Source organism: Rhamphochromis sp. 'chilingali' (assembly GCF_963969265.1).
Source record: "Rhamphochromis sp. 'chilingali' genome assembly, chromosome: 9".
NCBI lineage: Eukaryota > Metazoa > Chordata > Actinopteri > Cichliformes > Cichlidae > Rhamphochromis > Rhamphochromis sp. 'chilingali'.
The window spans coordinates 9,763,272-9,778,331 of NC_137936.1; the positions used below are offsets into that span (position 1 = coordinate 9,763,272).

Below are 15,060 nucleotides of genomic sequence, written 5' to 3' on the forward strand. Positions count from 1 at the left end.
GAGTTTACAAGTAGGTCCTGTGCATTGAGACAGCACTACATCACCACAGCCACATTATGATGAGAAACAGAAAGAAAACAGCGAGAAAAAGAAGAGAAGAACCCAGGAGCTGACTACATGGGGACTTCAGGACACAAGATTGACAGAACTGAGCATGAGAGAAGTTCTCCTAAAAAACAAAATAAAAAAACACGACTGCAGGTATAATAGTAAACCTCCGAGCACACAGCTTCAGAGGCAGGGAACCAAATTACCCAGTCTATCATCCTCCTAAGCTTGCATAGGCTTAAACATAATAATAATCCTAAAAATACAAGACCTTGAAAGAAACACTGTGCACACACATCAGAGCATTAAACATATGTATGACCAGGGGCTAACTCTTTTAACTTACTGCAAATACAAATAGTGTAAAGAATCACATTCTGCAGCTGTGCTCATTGCTCCCGGATGTTTCCTCGGTGCATGTTTCTGTGGCACAGAAGGTCGTCACAACAGCAGAATAGATTAGCTGACTTAGCCCTACATCATTACATCCCTCCATGCCACACATCGCCCTGTCATGTCCAATGTAATTTCCTCTTATTTATTTCATCCTTCCCGTCACTGCCACATCACACGCTCCCACTGAAAATATAAATAGTTCATAAGTCTGTTATGAGCGGCCATTGTTTTCTAGTGCCGAGTTCCATACCCTGAGGTGATGTTATAATTCATTTATGAATGTCCCACAAATCTGAATGGTACAATTAAAAAGAACAGTGTCATGAATCGCTGTGTGGCAGGCAAGCAGGAGTGGTGGACCCAAAATGCAGAACTCAGACACGGAAGTGAAACTTAAGGCGCAGCTTTATTGCTGGGAAAAACCTCGTACAAACTAAACTCACCAAAAGAAAACCAAAAGTCAGAACAGAGGAACCAAGGACTGAAACACTGGAAAGAAACACTAAACTGGAGCAGGAGACCAAACACTAGGAACATAGAAGCAGAACACACAGCTAGTTGAGGGTACGACGCGACACTGACACAGAGAAACACAGGGCTTAAATACACAGACGGCAGAAATCAAGGGATGAGAGACAGGAGGGGAACACACCTGGGAGAAATCACAGCTGACGAGTCAGGCGAAACGTAAACTGAGCACACTTACATATGACACAAACCTTCACAATAAAACAGGAAACTCAGACACATGGAACCAGACAAGACATTGAACTAAACAGACAGATTCACAAACAGATGGGGTGACACCATAGACAGAGACAGACTCAAAGGCAGACCAAATATAACACACAGAACTCAAACAATAATAATCATCATCATCATAAACTAGAAAATGATAACTAAAAGCGCTGGGTCACCGACCCAGGACCATGACAAACAGAGGCTTCAGCAAAGTCCTCAGTGCAGATTTTAAATTTAATTGCTAAGCGTTTGGTTATTTCACACTGAAGAAAGTCTGAATAAGACCAACTAAATGCTCTGCAATAAAATATAAAATCTACAAGAGAACAACTGTGGGAAAGCCTTTGTCTCCCTTTGTTCGACAAGAACTACAGATTTCATTCTAGTTTTTAGGTCGTACACAGAACTCTCAAAACGTCAAGGACAAATAACAACAAACACAGACACACAAAGGAAAGCAAAAGTTAAAAAAAATGGTGTCCTGGTTGAACAGGTTTGATTATCCGTGTAGACATGGAAAACACTGGGATTTATCTAGTTACCAACAATATAAGATATGCCTTTGTCTGACAGTTCAAAATATTCTGGAAAAGACTGTCGTACCTAAGCAGTAGCTTGACAGCCGTGCCGCACTGCTTCTATCGTTCTTGTTAGTACAAAACAGTACACGATTTGTTGATCTGCCAAAACAGTGTGCTGTCAACATTACTACATGGTGTACTAACACATAGTAATTAGAATTGGGACACCCCGCCAGGCTTGCTAACTGAGCCCATGTTATGTGATCATCAGCCAGCAGGGGGAGGCGAACTCAGGGCTTCATGGAATAAATCTTCCGCTGTGCATCAAGAGTATAAAAGAACCCAAATGCATTACTTGAAGGTGGGAAAGGCAACTGAACTGATTGAAAATGCTCAAATGGTGCTTATGCTAAAACTGAATCCCCACTTTTCCATATTCCTCGTGTACCTGCATAATGTTTTTTTTTCACTCATAAACCCATGTTTATATAATTAAGGAAACAGAAAGTCAAAAACTGTGCATGTCTCTTTCTTTATGTGATACTCTATATTTTCACTGGCTATTTGGTGTTTGTGTGCGACAGGCATTGGCAGCAGTGAGTCAACAAACTAAACATACGTTTGAATGATTCATTTTCTTTGCCAGTATGACTATAGGCAGCGTTGTCAGGTATATGTACTCCATTTTGCTCTAAATGTTTAAGCACAGAGCTTTCAGTTTCTACTATATTATGTTTTTAACCTCTTCATATTTTTCCCATCAGTCAGATGCTGCCAACACCATCCTTCTCGTGTGAAAGTGCAGGGGAAACTTGTTGACTTAGTGAAATGATGACCAGTATGGTGTGACTGCTTATCCTGACTGCAGATGTTGCGGTAAGTGAATCCCGTTTTTATTTTTAATTTTCATTTATTGGCTGTTATAAATGCAGATACTGACATCTGCACAGCATCAATGCGGTTAGCTCGTTAGCGTCAGCACCGTCCAGCCCCACGCACGGGGCAATCCGCGCTAACTCGCCAACGGAGATTTGCCACATTATTGCGGTTAGGGCGTGAATGTCATTTTAACTAGATTAACGCTGACAGCACTAGTTTTAATATGGGGATACGGCATCTGTTCTTGCTCATGAAGATATCGCCAGAATATAGCAGACAAGGATGATTAGTGGTGAAGGCTGAGCCCTTTCAAGGGATTTGGTGGGAGGAAAACAATGAAGGCAAATACACTCTGGCAACCAGGCAGGAGGCCAGAAGTAAAGATGAAGACACTATAGGATCCAGGCAGGAGGCCAACAGAAGAGATGGAACCACTCTGAAGGCCATGCAGGTGGCCTACTGAGAAGGCCAGACCTCAAAGGTGGGTGAACTCTGGACCAGAGTACTACTAGACAGACACATGTTCCCCAGCTAGGAGTTCAGCCAACTCTACAGGAAGAATAGGTGAAGGCTATGGCAAATGTTAGGTCAGTCGCGTCAGCAGATATTTATACATTTATGAAACCTTGACATTACTGAACCACCTTTTCTAGTGTGTGCTCTCTTCAAAATGGGCCCCCAGAGTTCAGACTCCTGAGAACAACTGGAATCAGGCATGAGGTTTGCAATTATAGGGAGTGGTCGAGGTAGGAGGTTAGAAGTCCCAATTGCTAACATACTCAGGATCTAGAAGTGACAGGTGGCTAGGGTTGCCAACTCCCTGAAAAATAAATAAGGGACACCTCGTGGCCAGGGCCGGGCGACCCAGTTGTCTTCACCCTTCCCAGTGTGGTGAATTTTCTAGCTCTTTTTTTGTGTGTGAAATTATTTTTTTAACCATTTGACTTGAAGTTGATTTAAGTAGATGCATATTCTATTCTTTGTGATATGAACACATGTGAAACAAGTGATCATTTAGCCATTTATTTTTAGCTCAAAATGACAACATTAACACAGTAAAACAGGTCTCTTTCTTGAACAGAAGCCTGTCATGCTTAACTTTTGAGAATATAAGTAAATCTTTCTTTAAAAGAACTCTGTCCTGCTTAACTTAAAATTATATAAATTAATAGAAAGCAATAGAACGAAAAATATTCTTGTAACAGTGCACATTTAGTGCATTTAGTACAATTGGCTTCAGTTGAGGTATTATTTCAGCTTTTCTAATGCTAATCAGCTGCTCCTGTTTGTAAACCCGCTTGTTCCCATGATTAAGCATCTTAACTCATCATCATTATTCATCTATGTATTACTTTTATGTATTAGTCATCTATTTGTTGTAATCATCTATCCTTGCAGTTGTTTATTACACAAAATAAGTTATATTATCACACTTCTGGCCACATAGCGCTGATTTTCACTGCACATGCCCATATTAACTTTTTCCAGCCAGGTGTTTTCCTTTTCCCATTCTTCCCTTTCTCTGAGGGGAACAAACATTGCTGCTCTAATGCTGGGCTCACACTGTGCGGTTTTAGGCCCATTTTGAGACGATTTTTGAGTGATCGGACCGATTTTGGCCTTCATCGTGCGTCGTGTAGTATACGTGGGGTAACGAGAAGCGATTAACACCTCACGACCAGCTCCCGATCATCAATCGCTCGTGACGTGTCACCGCAGCCGCTCACACTGCTCACTCGCAAACACGTAAACGTCGGTGAAAAAGACGGCGCAGCACAGCTGTGCAGCGTGTGATCTGGACACAAGCGATGGAGGCACAACTTGTAGAACTTTGGAAAGCTCATCCGAGCCTTTTCGATGTGGCATCACAAAATTATCACGACCACAACAACCGTGAAAATAGTTGGATTTACATGCTGCTCAATCACAGCTGCCTGATCAATGTTTTTCATTAGCAGTTTAGCAAAGTTGATGGTGGTGGTGTGTGTGTCTGTGTGAGTGAAAGACAGAGCGAGCGACAGATTTTCTGTTATAACCTTCATTTTATGGACGCACAGTGTGAGCACTCAGGTCGCATTAGAGCATCGGGCGGTATAGTGTGAGACCTGCATCGTGACCTACCAACTTCTAACCCCTGCGAGTCAATCGTGCAGTTTGAAAATCGCACAGTGTCTGTCCAGCTTTAGGTGTACTGTCGTCCGAGACTTGCACCGCAGTGTCGGCGTTTGTTTCCCTGTTGGCCATGCTTCTTGTTGTGGTCATCTGTTGTCTTCCGGTATTTTCTCCGCAAGCGACCTTTCCTCGACCAATGAGATGAGCGGTAATCTGAATTGTCATACTCGAATTGTCATAAGTGTGCTGTCAGCTCATTGGTCACAAAGCAGGAGAGGGGCTGGGAATTATGTTTTCAAACAAAGCGTTAATTCCATAAACATTTATAGACTACTTTTGATTCTCACTGTATTACGGAACAAAGTGCGTCCCTTATTAGCTCAATACGGGACGTGTACTTTTGTTTCGAAATACGGGACGATTCCGTATTTTAAGGGACGGTTGGCAACCCTACAGGTGGCTCACCAGTTAGTGACTAGCTACCTGGGGAACTTGAGCAGGGTGGTGTGGAAACAGAGCCAGCTTAACCATCTGGATTGTTTCAGAAACTAGATCAGCCATTGGGAAGAAGCAGGGACAGGCAACAGGCTGGAAGTTGGTGCAGGCAGCAGGCTACTGGGCCACTAGCTAGCCAAGTCAGGAGGAGGCTTGAGGATGTTTTTTTTACTACTAGGCACATGATAATCTTAGCTTGAAGACTACTAGAAGACTTGCCAGCGCTTCCCTGCTTACAAAAATAAATCAATTCCACTATATTATGGATGAATAAGTCCATAGGTCCACGGTTAAGCATGGACCTGTGGACTTATTTATGCTACAGTTTAACCAGAGGACATTGCTTACTCAACTTTTTTGAACTTTTCAGAAAAGAAAAAAGATTTAGGATGTGGAAACAGAAACAAAAGTCTGAAAGAGAATACACATTTACACAGTGAGACAAAAACAAAACTAACAACAACAGCAAGTGGAAGGTGAAAACACAAAAAATCCAAAAACACCTGACAGGAAGAAACAAGGAATACAAAATGAAAATGGTTCCAGTGGTTGACTACTGACAGTACAAAGATGATCCAGCAACAAGGGGGGGATCAGCAAGTGGTATATAAACAGAGAACCCTGGTGGGAAAATAAAGACAGCAAGCACAACAGAATGACATGAATGAAGGCGAGCGCTTCCAAACAACACACACAAACATGACACATCTTTGGAATCCAAAGTTTGGTTTTGCAAATCTCAACCTTTGAAACTATTTGTGGCATAATTACTACATGCATGTAGATATGCTGAAGGAATCCATTACCTTTGCATTAGAAACAGGCTTTTGGAAGTAACCAAATTGAAGCTGAGAAATAAATACAAATCCTGAGTGGAAGAGCTCGCTTGTAGAGAATCATTAGGTTTCTTTCCATAATATTGTAGAGTCTTTGTTCTTTAGTGTCTTGTGACCTGAGAAAACTGGTATGGTGAACTTGTGATATATAAATAAAAATGAACGGAAATAAATTGGAAATTTTATGATGAAGGAAAAAGCCAAAAAACGCAAAACAACCCTCCCACAAACAAATCTAAGCTAACTTAAAGACTCCAGGCCTTTAAACACCTCGAGTGTTTATAGGTTCACAGTAAAGGAAAGTGTTGCAAAAAGTGGACGACAGATTTTCTCATTCATGTGTACAGAAGCAAACACTAAGCTACACATTTCGTTCCCATCCGTGCATGTGCAGCAGCAGCGCAGCGGTTAGGGAACTGTTAGCAGACTGTGGGATCCACAGATCAAAGAGTGGCCCCCCGTCGTGGTCTGCGGTCCCAAGGAACACAAGCCGACATGGACCACAGCCAGCATTCACATCTCCAGCTAATTAACAGAAACCTCTTTGACGCTGTGTTATTTGTATTCCTAATGTACAGCACTCAGAGCAATATCTGCCACACATATTAAATAAGAAGTGCTTGTGGGTTTGTCTAACAAGGCACCCCAGTGTTTTTAGCACAAATACATTTGTAATCACTTTAAAATGATGTGAGGGCGGCTACACAGAGGAGCTGAATTACTAAGAAATGGGTGAATTTTACAATATAATTAAATGAACATTTTTTATGAACTTGCTCGCTACATATTCTCAGATCTTTATTTGGAGACACATCGCATCACAAAGCCACTCTACTTGCACACCTGTTGTAACACAAAACAATGCGTACACTCAGTCACACGGGACTCTCACCGTTTGCTGAAATTTCAAGTGCCTTGAAGTATCCTTGTAATCTGTGCACTCACCGTAGTGGAAGAATGGCCTGAATTATAAAGCCGGCAGCTTTAAATGGCTATGATTAGCAAGCAGGCGTGTTGGGTGTCTTCAATGGTTAATTACTTGTTTGCACCAGAGTAGACCTCACATCTTTTTTGTATGGCTCTCTGTGTGTGCAAACAAACACTGGCTGGCGTGCAATAAGGAGCTGTCAGGGTGTGGGGAAGGGCTTGGTGTAAGGACTCACATCACAAGGCAAGGGCAACACTGCTGGGAGCTTTCTGCTAATGTGTGAGTATGTTTATTACTTTTTTATAGCACTAAATGTTTCAAAATCATTAGAAAAACTTCTGCGCGCTCTTCTTCAAGAGGCTAATTTGGGCTCTGATGTTCTCTTTGTGGTTTCGATTTTGCAGTTATGTAACTGTACGGGTTATGGTTAAAAGCCCTCACTGCCTGTGTTTACATGAGCACACATCTAACAGCAGAGACAAATGGGAATTGAGCTGCAGCATTCTCGCAGCATATGGACCATTTGCTGCCAGCTAGCTACGGCAGAATGACACCTGTACAGCACACTGCGATAACACAGCCGCCGTCATCTCCTTTCGTTGTGCCCTGAAAAAGAAATGTTTGGCATACATCCTTTTCTTATCACCGCCCTCTGGCCACTGCTCCACTGCTGCCCTAAAACAGCCCTGTAAGCAGACTAAAGACAAGTGGGAGGATGAAGTAGCACCTTTCTCTCCCCCATGAGAAATGAAATGATGAATTGTGTAAAATCTTATTTGGCACCTAATATTAAAAGTCGAAGATTAAGCCAGCAAAGCAAAATGCAGAAAAGAGCTGATGTAGACAGAGCAGAGGAGGGCCCATTAGAGGAACGCTCCTGTCTGTCTTTCTGTCCAGCTGGGTGACACCTCGCCCCTTAATGAGCTGTCTGAAGTCAAACAGGAGAAATACCAACACAATAAATTACCAGCCTCATCCCTCCCTGTTTGCCTTCACTCAGATATGGCTGAGTAATCGTACTATCTGGACCTGAATCGTCCAGAATGAGATTCTGTCAAATCACATTCTACAATCCACGGGGCCATTTGCATAACTACATTTGATGTTTCCAGCAATACTGGTGACATGTTTTTCTTCAGTTAATTAGATTTTGGAATTACTTTTCCGAAAGGGAAAAGAAAAATATTGCCATTTGGAAGTGACAAGATAAAATTGTGTATATGGATAATTGCGTGGCAGTGTTGGAATTAGAGCTGGAGAGAGAAGGTATTTTTGCAGTTGTGAGCTAATACTCTATTCCAATTTCAGTCTGTTTAGCATGCACGCTCTGAACTGTTCCCTCTGACACGGCAAACCTCATTAAGATAGAGCAAAGTAATTCACTTGAGAACGAGAGCTAATTCTTCATATCTTTTTTTCTTCTTCTTAGAGATATAGAGACAAACTAGAATTTTTAGTGAGTACACACACTTGAAGGTAGCGCTCTCTCCTCAGCTCTTATCACAACACATTTACCACAGATCAAAGAGAAAAGGGAGAAGACGCAACCTTCAGCTACATTTGAACCGGTGCTGGTAGAAACAGAGCAGACTGAGCCCTTGTATGTCGAGCTTACTCTGGAAAAAACTGTCAAATAGAATGGACGTCTGAGCTGCATGAGACCAGTCTATGTGTGCATCTATTCCTGCTAATAAAGCACAGCTAACCTTTAGGAAGCACATGTGGAGGAGAAGGCAGGAGAGCAAATGGATAAGAGGAATAGGTGCAAGAGAGAAAGAAGGAGTGAGAGAAAAGAAAGGGACAATGCTGGGCCTGCAATGGGCAGACATCCATTAACCAAGCGCTCAGCATGGGATATGGCATTTACCAAGAACAGCCAAATGCCATGGCAATTAATCAGGGCCTTGAATGCCAGCTGTATCAATACCCCTTGTAGCCTTATGTGCAGGAGTGCAACACACACACACACCTGAAAAAGAGCTACATATTTAATTTCTGTGTTTTCATGAGAAAGAAAACTGTGTAGATTTAGTGCTGTGGCTTGTCTCTAACCTTAATATTATCTCAAACTAGGACACACACGGAGAAATGGAATGAATACATCACTTACACAATCACAGTGAAAGGCCTGGGAGATGGCACACATTTTACTCTGCAGGGAGTTGCAAATTGCTTTTGAATAACCAAGGTCTAATTGACAGGAAAAGAATACGCTGTCACTTCGCTGGTGCGACTGTCATTAACACATTTTTCATTTTGTACATGCTCCAAGGCATTATTGTTTTGTTGGCCCCCAATCCTTCCCTGGTGCAGTGAATATGTTTTAAAATGGTTGTGAGCAGAATGTTAGCAACACAACACTCCCCGAGGGGAACAAAACACAAGAACAATCGGCTCATTAGAAGCAGAAACACTTCAAACTACAATATGGCTGGAATACACTCAGAGGAGAGACAAAGTCAGCGAGGGAAGAGCACAGATGGATGGATAGGAGGGACAGGGGGAGATAAAGGCACACCAGCAGAGGAGCAGAAACATTATGTTCGACACACAGAGAGCTTAGTGTGCACAAGAGAAATCTACCGTTGCGGTGAGGACGACTCCCGAACGGGAAGAGATTTGGGAGGGAGGTCTTATAATTAGATTACAGTAATCCAGTTAAGTGCTACCTGTTATACTGCATGTTTATACTGAGTTTAATATAAAGCAGTAATCACTTTATGCTCTCTGGAAGGTACTCAAAGGTATTTTCATATGGAAATGAGAATTTAGATAGCGAAAGCATGCTCTTTGAAGCAGTCTATCTCAAGTCTACACAAGTATTTAGCTCGTAGTAACAATGAAAGACAAGACCTTTGTTTGATTTACTATAGCAGAAAAAAGCAGAGCAGCTATTGGAGACTCTTTTCTTTTATCCCAGCGAGTCATAACAATGCGTCAGTGCGCCAGCACGAACAATATCAGAAATCTTTAACTGAAACAGCTAAAAAGAGTTTAGACCTATTAGTTCCTATCCATGCTGCACACAAACTCTGCTGAGGTTTTTGAGCATGTAGGTCACACTGGAGAAGTATCAAGATAAAGTATCCTTAAAATAGAATTGTCACCATTCGTTCCAGTCAAGCTGCAGTTTACATCTATGTTTCTACAGACTTGTGTAGAGAGGACCGTCAAAGGCTTTAGGGTCTAATTAGGTGGGAAACTTGAACATCATCTCCCTTTCTGTTCCTAAGTTATGATGCTGAAAATTATGTTTTATCGACAACGTTAAAATGTCTAATTAGCTCATCCATGAGTCCAGTTGAATGTTTATGCCAGAAAAAACAAGCTATACATGTTCATATGGAAGCATGAATGTCAGGCTACTACTCTCCCACGTACAAAAGAAAGGGAGAATGCACAGAAATGTGATGATCCAGCTTCATTGGAAAAAGAAAAAAAAAAACAACCAAAAAAAGACTAAATTTAAAAACCTCGTCGTCAAATTGCAGTTAGGTTATCTTGCAATATTTTCAAATCATATCATATACTTTGACATTAGCGAGCCACTACAGTTTTAAGAAGAAAAACATAATGTACAGTCACTGTACTTCAGCCAGGTACACACTGAGACACTGCCTGTTTAACTGAGTGTTTGCACTTGAAGAATTACCTCTACCCTCTTTATAGTCAGTTGTAATTACAAGCTGGTGTGAAGATAGTCCCTAAAGTGATACCAAAGATTTATACTTTAACACTCCAAAAGGGGACCAGTACTCATTAGAAATCTTACAAAATATTGCTTAAGCACATCAGCTTCTCTGAGGATCTGAATTCTTCCCCTTGCAACCAATATCTGTAATCTGGGCTTCCCTACCTTTTGAATGATTCCATCTGCCAGCCTTGTTTCTCCCCTGTGAAGACCTCTGTCATGCAGAGCTTCTTCTCTTTAACAAGTGTGCCTATAAAAAGAATAACAGTATAATTCAGAGCTTTTTGAAGGACCTTACTGTGACAGCTGCACTGAGACATGGATGTCCCAGATACCCCAAACAACTGTCCGAGCCATATCGCTGACCTGAGTCTGGGTTCTGTGTGAAAGGGAGGGACAGATGGAGAAAGGCTGGGAGAAACAGTGGGAGTATTTGACAGACACCAGCCTGTCTCTTAACATGCTAGATGTCTTGCAGCAATATAGAGGGAGGCTGAAACAGTTCTCGGGGTCTCTAATGTTTTGTTCAGAGATTAGAGTTGGCTAATATTTTCCGGGACACATCATTTATAATTCATTCAGTTTATTGAATCTCTCAAACATCACTCGCAGTCTATTAATATCACATTCACAGCTTGATGAAAGTGTTCTCCTGCATGACATAACTGCAAACACAAGCGGTTTGCGTTCATTGTTTGTTAGTCTGACAAAGATAAGATTTATAGACCAGCAGCAGGCAAACACTGGCTCCAAGGGCAAGTACGGCCATCGAATAAAAGCTGATGATCTCGCTGTTGTGCATCGTGACTGTGTATATGACTTGCATTAAACCCAAAACAGGTTGCTGTTTTGGGTTTAATGTTTTCCTCCTTGGTGGAGGAATAACAGCATCTTATTTTAATTAATGCATAAATGAAACAGTTCACTGACTGCTGAGTCTGGTAACCTATTAACTGCTTTTTAAGTCTCCTAGTGCAACACAAAGTGCGTCTATGAGTTGTTTTACTAAATAAACACAAAATTGGTGACTCATGCAGCTGAAAAAAGGAAAAAAAAACCTTCCCTCAGATACAAGCCTAAAAGATCACTTTCATGTGATTTATTCCTAAAACAAAGCAAAACAAAACAAGCTAAAGCACTCATTGCTGAGAAAGCACGACCACTTCTTTAGGCATACATGCAGCTGGGATGAAGCATAATCTAAATATGAATTTAGCTTTAAAAACATGAGCAGTTTATTAGGGAGACAACGGGGATTCATGATATGGTTATGGCAAAAAAAAAAATCTAAATCAAAATCAAAAGCATACTTTTCGTTGGCTTCTTATATATTTAGTATATTTATTTTCTCCAACAAATACACTACATTGACATACCTAACGGTCACATCCTCACTGCCCGGTGTTGTCGACCTGACGTGGGCTAGCATTATCTTGCAGCGACCTCTACCGACTATTCGTATTAAAGCGTCGCCGTCGAGTAAAGTGTGGACTAGCTAAGTGTTGAGCGCGGTTATGAGTGGATAACTGTTCAACACACTGCACACTGAGCAGTTCGCTGCATGTTTGCTGTCAGGATCTCTTGACACGTCGTGTTTAGATACCCACCTGACACACAAGATGGCGCCACCAGCTTTAGTGTGCTACTTTCACAACAGGCAGGCAGGCAGGAGTCGCTGTGGTGTACTTTCACCTGGCAGGACTGACTGAAAGGCATCAAATTATCTGCGTATTTCTTAAAAAATAAAATAAAATAATCAAAACTGTAGCTGGCTGCGGGGGTGAACTCCAGATTTGAGGTGTGTGGGATAATCTAGCATACTAACTTAATCCCTTCACATCACCCTTTTCCAAATGCATCCTCCATCCTCCTCCGTCTACATGAACCCCAGCACAGTTTCCTTATCCTTTAAATGTTTTCAATTAATTAAATGCTTCAAATGCCATTTTCTGTGCATTAAGATAACAAAATGTCACAGAACAAAACAACACACACGCTCTTAATGTTTAACATTAGGAGCGTGTGGCACATGAAGCATATTGATGACAGGGGAGGAGGGGGGGCAAGGAGCCTTTAGCATTTCAGGCAAGTCAGGGAAATCCTTCAGCTGTTTTCCTGATCATCAGCAGTGCTGAGCTGGATCGCTATAGAGACCTAAGCAGCTCATCTGTTACCTCATAGTTGTGCTGTCACTGGAGAATAATCTCCTACCTCTTTTCATGATTTATAAAAACTGGAATAAGTCACACAAAATATGAGTGAACTCAGCTAAAAAGGCTGAAACATGACATCAACATCTGACATCTATTGCCCTGGAGGCCTGAGTGTGTGTGTGTGTGTGTGTGTGTGTGTGTGTGTGTGTGTGTGTGTGTGTGTGTGTGTGTGTGTGTGTGTGTGTGTGTGTGGAGGGTACGGGGACAATATGCTTGGATTACACAAGGAGAGAGAGGGGTGCAGCAATAACCTGTGGATCACTTCTCCCTGAGTCAACATCAAGACTCTCTGTTTATTTTTCATTATTTCCCAGAGGCACTGAGCTCCTGGAAGAGAGGCCTCATACGCACTAACAACATCTCATCCGAACTGGAGCCTCTATCTTAACGGCCCTATTTTTAGCGTTGAAAACTGCTGCAACTCTGAGGAGAAAATGACAGCTTTTCTCTTTGTGTTAGCTGCTGTTTTTCTCACAGATATAACAAAGGTTTTGCAGATATAACAACAGGCTGCACCCCGGGAGACGAGCCTATCATCTGTTTAAGTATCGCTCTGAGAATTGTTTTTGTTTTTAGCAATAGAGCTGTTATTACAGTGAGTCTGACACAGGTGAAATTACCACGAGTGAAGAGAGAGACGCGGTTACTGCAGAGAGTAGATCATTCAGGACGCCATAACACAGCCGTAAAATAGCCCTGTTAAAGCAGTGTGTTACAAACCGAGTTAACACAACCACCGCAGCACCTTTAGCAGTCACTGTGGCTGACTGGTTTGGCAAATGGTGCCACACATGCGCAAAAAAAGATCAGTCAGATTTTCTACAATAACCTGTTCTGACATGAACACTATGGAGTTTTACAGTAACAAGTCACTTATCACTGAGAGTGTTCTGGTCCGCTTCTAACCTGACAGGGCATGAATGCTAACATTTTCGTTTTGAGCTAATTCCCACAGTCAGTTCCAGGAGGACCTTTGGTCACGTGTGTCAAGTGAATTTATTTTTTACATGACTGTATTCAGGAACCAGGTCTGTAGAAGGTCGGTATTTACATAAAAAAATGTAATTTAATTTTTTAAATGTCATTTTAGTCATCACAAAAAAGCAGTCAGACAACAGAAGCACTTTCACTTTGAAGTATTGTCTTGTTGTTGTTTGCTTTGACGAAATTTCATGTCATTTGAGGACTAGCGAACCTGAAATGATACGCTTGGTTATTGCATTAGCATTAAAGGCTAAAAGATGACGATGCTACAGTATCCAGACAAATCAGTGGCAGTGCACGTTGTACAGAAAGAAACGTACATTTCTTTTCATTTTAAGCCAGTGAAAAGTCAACCTCTGTGATGAGTGTGAGAAATTAGCTCAGTGTTACCCAACAGCATTGAAAAGCATTAGTCAGGCTAGCCGCTAGCTGTTGGGTATGAACAAGCTAGTGTTCATACCCAACAGCAGAAACCAGGAGTGTGATGTAAACAGCAGTTGTGCGTATTGTTCCTTATGATTGTTTGAATTTGATTGTGTGATTTAGCATTTTATGAACTCTTAGTATTAAATATTAATATTCATCTGTTCAATTTGCAGATCAAGGAAGCAGTTCTCACCCATTACTGGTGTATAACTGCTTTTCTTCGCACCTCCATTTCTAAAGATATCACCCCTCGCCACATTATTCATGCAGCACTTTTCACCTTCTGCTTCATTCTGATTGCTTTCCTTATACCTGACTTCGTCACCAGGCAGAATGTTTTCTAAGCCAGAGGATAACAAGCTAAGCCTGTGTTTGCCTCATTGTCAGAGCACAAACACTGCTAATACCAGTCCGGGTGCACTGCCATTGCTGCTGGGCCTCTCCCAGTGGGGCGTTGGGTAGACTTGTGTTGACAGTGGTGTTACTCTGGAAAGCCTGATGATTCACACACAGCGTTGTGCCAATCTGCGGGTCTCAACACACCAGCAGCGCATACGCCTCGCAGGCCAGCCGGTGGCTGATTGCGCAACGACAGGACGCCAAAGACTTTCTTTAGTTGAGCAGGCTCACGACTAGAAAACAAAATCCAGTGGCTCTTTTTCTTGGCCACACACACATGCATTTATTGTGCAATATGCAATTCTCACTAGGACAGTATGAATCAGCCCTTACTGGAGGACTAACCAAATAAATTTAGCTGCCTCTCAGCCTGCTCTACAGTAAATCTCTT

General features: G+C 41.9%; 1 protein-coding gene across 8 annotated transcripts in view; it reads right to left on the reverse strand.

Annotated features, from left to right (window-relative positions):
• Positions 1-10,956, reverse strand: part of sulf2a (sulfatase 2a) — a 46,991-nt gene extending 36,035 nt beyond the window's left edge. For 4 of the 8 annotated variants that reach the window (XM_080892196.1, XM_080892191.1, XM_080892193.1 and 1 more), the window contains exon 1: positions 10,813-10,951. The gene's annotated coding sequence lies outside the window, so the exon portion shown is untranslated. Of the gene's footprint in view, positions 1-10,812 lie in introns of all 8 variants that reach the window. The other 4 variants (XM_080892194.1, XM_080892195.1, XM_080892198.1 and 1 more) reach the window with 2 other exon arrangements.
• Between the last annotated feature and the right edge of the window lie 4,104 nt (positions 10,957-15,060).